Source organism: Aptenodytes patagonicus, chromosome 4 (assembly GCF_965638725.1).
Source record: "Aptenodytes patagonicus chromosome 4, bAptPat1.pri.cur, whole genome shotgun sequence".
Lineage (NCBI taxonomy): Eukaryota > Metazoa > Chordata > Aves > Sphenisciformes > Spheniscidae > Aptenodytes > Aptenodytes patagonicus.
Genome location: NC_134952.1, coordinates 62709739 through 62716328, shown reverse-complemented (window position 1 = coordinate 62716328; position 6590 = coordinate 62709739).

Below are 6590 nucleotides of genomic sequence, written 5' to 3'. Positions count from 1 at the left end.
CAACTGGCACGTCCTACAAGGCTTGCCTGAAATGAAGGCATCAGGACCCCTACTTGCCCTGAGTTTTCCATCCTTCTCCCCATCAGGACAGCAGCAGGAGAAGCCCCGTCTGCAGACATTTGTTGTAGCAGAGGACATTTTTTATGTTTTCTTTATCAGCCTGCCTGGCTTAACCTTTTGACCATCCTTCTGCCTGCCTCTTATTGTGACCGTTTTAGCGACAATTGCAGTTAAAATGGCAGTCAGTTTAGCTAGTCCTGTCTGCTGCTGCTGCTTGAAATTTTTATGTATTGTGACCTTGTTTGTGCCCTTAATTTCTGATGGAGATGCTAATCTCCTTGCACTGTAACCAATGAATCAATTTTATTTTCTCTGCTGAAGGTGGGGGGAAACAAAGTTTCTCCCCCACTCCTTATCTCCAGTAAGAAAACTCGTGCAGTTTTTCTCTCTTTGTAACTGCCTATTGATTGTGTATGTCAACCGTACATTTGTGGGTGCTGAAGGATTTGATTTTATTTCTGTTTGCTCAATGATATCTGAAAAGTGAGTGCTTGAAGGGCTACTGAGAAGTGGGGATCTTGTCAACATGTTTTATAATGTGTTATTCGCATATAATTACAACATGATGATGTGATTACAGGAGGTATTTCCTTTTGCTTGCTTAGATATTCCTTTTGGATGATATATGCATCTGCAGTCCCGAGGCCCCAGAACTGCAGTAGGCAAGATTGCCCCATATTGCCTGTTGTGCGTGCCCAAATTTAGTACTCTTATTTACTGGCAAGCAGTTTATATAAAAGTAGTCATTTTTCTAAGTGTTTGATGGCAACGGCTGCTGTGCTCACTTCTGTTCGTCTGGGCAGTCCTCTGCCACTGAGAGTGAGTCAGATGTGTGCCATAACGAAGCACGGGCTGGGAAGGACCAGAAGAGTTGCCTAAGGGATGAGAAGCAAACGTCAGTGACTTGCTCAAGGATGAAAAACTGTTTGGCAGGCTGCTTATTTAGATGGCTAAAACCATCTTGCATCTGGCTTCAGCATCCTGGCCTTGCACCTGCAGCACATCTCCTAGCACACCTGTGGTCGGCTTGTGACACTTCAGCTTTTGAGGACTTGTGCACTGAAACTGCTGGCCGGGGCCATGGCCCGTGAGCAAAGGGACTCTGAGAGGGAGAAGCAGTGGCTGAGATGGGCTTTGGTCCTTCGTGGGCTCAGGCCCATCAGCACTGGAGCAGGGCAGTCTGTGGAGACTGTTATCTCCTACCTGTGAATGACTCCTGAACTCCCTCTATGAAGCTCACACACTTTGACACACTCAGTCAAACTCTTGTGTCTGCGTTAAGGATTTGGTATTGCAGTTCGTAAGGGCAGGAAAATTTGCCACCACTTCTCTGGTAGGAAAAGCACTTAACTTCCCTGAGAAAAAATGAAGACAAGTAACTATATATAATAATAAGGCATGCAGTAATTCCCTGTGTAACTTGCATTACTCTGTGCAAGTCCGTCATGTGCTTATAGTGTGTGAGTGAGAATTATTCTAAAATTGGTATTTCCAAACCAAGTGCAAAAAAGTTTGAGGTACAGCTTCTAGAAAATATTTGCATGTGATCAGAATAGATTACCTGTTTATTTAATTTCAGATCCATAATCAAGATCAGCATTGCCTTTATTAAATTGCAGTAAATCTTTATTGCACTGCCCTCTTCTGGGATAGGTGCCCAAGGCACTGAGCCCCTGAGCAGACAGACGCCAGCTCTCAGAGTACTACAGCCCTGTTCACTTTGTCCCTGTATCCATATAAGCACAATATCCATCTTCCTTTTACCTGCTAGGGCCCTCTGAATAAGAAAACATGTCAAACGTGTATGTGAGAGTGTTGCAGCTTCTATTGTTACAGATTTATGGTTGAATAGTAAGATACTGTTGCAAAGCTGGAAGAATTATACCTGTATTTTTGTAGAGAGAAGTCCCTGAATAGCTTCAACCCTGCAGAGGTTAGGAGCAAAGGAAGCAAGGAGAGTTGTTTTGAAGCTAGGGCTCAGGTAGTGCAGAGTATTGCAATTCACTGCTTCGAGATTTAGCTCTGTGCTCTGCAACTGGATTAAGGTGAGATGTTTGGCAAGTCTCTGAAGATGGCATCATGCTTCACATGGCTATTGGAAGGATATCTAAAAATGGCAGCAAAATAATCACGTATGGGCAGGGCAACAGGGCTGAAATTGGTTAACAGTGTACAAATAGATCCTTCATCCTTAGTGTTTTGAAATCAACAGCTGGTTTTCCTGTGACATCACTGCATGTATCAAAGCTCTGATAGGTAAATAATTAAGAGTTAGAATGAAAGGTGTACAAGTCCAAACGCAAAGCACCTTCTGCAAAGAGATGATGTAAACCAGAGGGTGGAAGAATACAGTGTTTGTATAGGTGACAAATATTCCCCGTTGGTTTAAGAATAGGTACTTTGTTTTTCACTAGATACAATATTGGAGATGTGACATCTTTAATCCATTTCTGTCAAGCTCAGTTGTCAGAAAGAGTGAAATTTCTTTCCAAAAAGACATAGCTGCTAATCCCTAAAAGCACACCGCGACCACATTCTGGTCCTTCCAGCTCTCTAATCAATGTTTCCTTCTGCAAGGATGCCCTTGAACCTGGGAAATGGCCTCATATTATTAATAGAAAAGACAAAAAGTACCTTTTTTTTCTATTCTTGTCTTCAGGAGAGGGACACCTTTTCAAATATTTGTTTGTTTTGTAACTTAATGTCACAGTGTTTCACCATTCAACTGAAAACTCATCAATTTTTCAGTATGAATAAGAGGAAAAGAATGTTTGATGTGGTCTGTTTTCTTTGGAGGCTGTCCTGTAGTGCTTTAAAAGAGCAAATGGTGAAACCTGTAATTTTAAAACAAAAGCCTTCCTTATTGAGAATGGCTGGGTACTCAGAGCAATAAAAAGGATCACTGGTAGAGCTATATTACTTTTTCACAGGAATAATACTGTGTATTAGGAGGAAGCTGGCTAATAATCAGATTTCTTTGACAAAAGATGTGAAGTTTGCTTTTTTAAATAAGGAATTCATTAATATTATTGAATACTCTTATCAAATTTCTTTTAATTATAAATGATTTCCTCTTACTTGGTTTCTCAGTCTTCAAAGGCTTTAGAAGTTAGATAAAAGCAGGTATACGTTAGAAGCCTGGGTACTGTGGAGGTGTTAATATGTGGTAGATTTTTTTTAATCTAAGCACACATATTTCAGGACCCATTAACTTGTCTTTTCCTTTGGTAAAGAGTTTTTAGATTGACTATTACATGGCAAGGAAATTCAGTGCAGATGATTTCAGTCACACAGTGACCGACGCTCCTCACCTGGACAACTGCTTGTCCAGTCAGACAAGGTGGACAAGGAAATGTTTTCTCAGATGTCCTCACAGGGCAGAGCTGGGTGAAAGCCAGTCTCTGGTGTGCTAGACAAATAAATAACCAAACACCGGGACCATGATAAAGGCCCAGGACAGCTCAGCTCTTGGTTCTGATACCTGCAGAAAGAGTTGTATGTTTGAGTCACATATGGCTGAAGATGTGCAGAGACCATTAAAATAAACATTTTTCCATGATGCTAAACATGTGTGATGTGAAAATTGCCTTTCATCGTAGCTGTACAGCAGCCTTTATACACTCACCTATGATAAACCAGGCTTTTCATAATAAAATATTAATCATGTAGTTACTAATTTGTGTGCAATGACAGCACAACACTTCATTTACATTTATCTGAGGAACACTGGAACAGGCATACAGTGTATTTCTCTAAAAGCTTTCATGAATGTTAATGACAGGGAATATCACTTGAAGACAAAACTTGTGCCTAGGAAAAGGGAAGCCAATAAAGCATCATGTGGAAAATATTAGCTTGCTGGAAAACTCTTTATGGTTTGAATTAATTTTTAGTTCAGCAGCACTTGTTAAAACTATAAATAGATAAATAGTCTCTTGCTTTCCTATAGCTTTCTTCTTATAGTGTGCTTTAGAGTCTTCACATTCAGTGATTTTTATTTTATTATATTTAGCTATCACTGCAGGCTCTCTTTCAGAGAACTACTTTGATATCAGGCTGCTTTATCTCAGTTTCTAGTGTGATAAAAGCCAATTTAGAGTCACTTTCTTTATATAAAACAATGGAAAGTACAAGATACTTTGATGATAATAGCATCTTTACAAAAGGATGACCATCTGCCTTTATTCACTTCTCCTGCTTTCAGTGTCCTTTTGAGCTCTACTTTCCCTATGGAAAGATGAAATCACTGAGATCATTTTCAGTCCTGTCAGCTGCAAAGATGTGGTAACCGTCTTATAAGACAAGCATATGGCTGGGTCTTAAGGGCTTTTTCAAACTGGGGATCCAAACATAGGCTGCCAAGTTGTGTACAGGAGCATCTGCCATTTCAGTACCCCACCACAACGCCTCCCTGTACCACCAGGAAGCCTGAGCTGGTGCCTGCTCTTTTCCAGCTTGGCATTTCATGGCAAGAGCAGGCCACAAAAATGCAGAGATGTGTATCTGAAGGCTTAACTTTTTAGGCTCCTGAATTTGAAAGTCTTGGGAATACTTTGGGAAAGATGAGACTCACCCATCTGGAGGATCACAGCAGAAACCCGGTTGCAAGCTGCAGGGTGAACATGGAGGGACCTGGATGTTGAGCAGTCTCTCCAGGTGGACCAGGAAGCGATCATTTTAAGATACGCTTTGAGCTCACAGACAGAGCAATGCCATTCACACAGTCCTTGTTGGGCAGGCTAGGAAGGACCCATTAGTACTTCATCTGATTTATTTTTACATAATCCCTGCCAAAACTGTTGTCTAGTAGGCCCAATGTCTCTGTATCTTGCTTTATTTGTGGTCTCTTGGCTTAGATGGCTTAGCTTCTGAGGAGCATTGAGCAGGAATTGCCCCTATACATGGGGGCCTAACTGTTCCAGTGACCACAACAGCTCCTCATATCTAACCAGAATGTGTCTCCAACTTCAACCACTCGATTTTTCTGCTGTACGGTGCTGCTGCCTCCTGCCTTTTGTGACAAATGCCGTAATTTGCCTCTACGAGCTGTTAGGAAAGCTTTGGGGCTGACAGAAGCCACAGGGCAGCTCAGGCTGGCCCTTGGAGCAAAGGCAAGGGCAGGGCACCACGAGGACTGGATTCACTGCCCTGCAGTCTGTCACCTTTCCAGATGCAAAAACTGAGCAAAATGCATCAGAAAGGGATTTAGCTCAAAGGGACAGATTGGTTTTTGTTGCAAGTAGTGGATTTCATGGCCCTCATGGAGAAGCAGGATTGCAAAATGTAATTTACATTGTCCTGGTTATTTTCCCTTTTCCATGGACACCAGTGCATCCAATCAACTGGAATGGTGACATCCTTAGCAATGCCTGTGAAGCGGCTCCATATTAAGAATGGCCAAAGTGGGGAGCAACTACCCGAGCTGCATCTGATGGCTCAGGCTGAAGGTTGACTCCTTCCCTTTGACCTTGAAACATGATGACATTCTGGTAGTGGTGTGTCCTTGCGCGTGCCTTCCTTCTACTGATGGCACCGAAAAAGTTAGGTCTGTGCTTAAGACAAAATATTGCCAAAGGAATTTGCAGTTAACCATTTACTTCCTCATCAGCCCCTAATACAAGAAATATCAGTATATTTAGAGCTCAGTAAGGCATTTTTTTCTGCAGGTAATCAGCATAGTCATGACAAACTTTGCCATGAAAATGTTTGTGTGGAGACAATTGCTCTGGTTCAAAAGGTGCATGGCGCTTGTGGCTAGAATCACTGTCCTTCACAATTTTTTATATAGTGATACTTACATTTTGCCTGGGGTCTTTTTGTTTGCTTGGGGTTTTTTGTGTTTGGATTTTTTTTCAAAAGCACAACATTTATCAAAACAAAGACTGAGCATTTTTATATACTTTTTGTTTTAAAGCAAAACATGGCCCCCATGCCAGGAAGGTAACTTACCTGTTCTAATCATATAGAACTTGCCCTGAAAATCAGAGAGGGCAGAGTAATACAGAAAGATTTGTGAAGGTGCAGGAAGTTGGATTTATTGCTATTTGTGAAGCCATTTAACACTCTTCAGAACAATTTTAGCTGGTCAACACCCCATTGGTGCATCTCAAAATATCTGCCATGTTTATCTGAGACAGCCTTCTGTAACCTCTCTTCATTTGTTATTACCTAGTGTTTGCTCTTAGCCCCATTTTAAAACTTTAGTCATTTACTACAGGAGCCAAAAACCTTTCCCCCCCCACCCCATGTACTGAATGACCAACTAATAAGCAGGGAGGTAAACAATTTCTGAAGTACTTCCTTTGCCTAAGCTAACTGTTGAATAGGAAGAGCGCTCCTAGCAATTGGAATCACTCTGGAAACATGCCTTGAACAGACTTAAATCTGCAGCCATTGTAATCAAGAGATTAATAGATAAGTAAGTAATTTTGGCAAGTAACCCTCCCACACAAACTATTTTATACTTGAAGACTGCTAAAATGAGACATTTAATAAACATGAAATGAAAACAATCCCAGTAGCTGGATTAA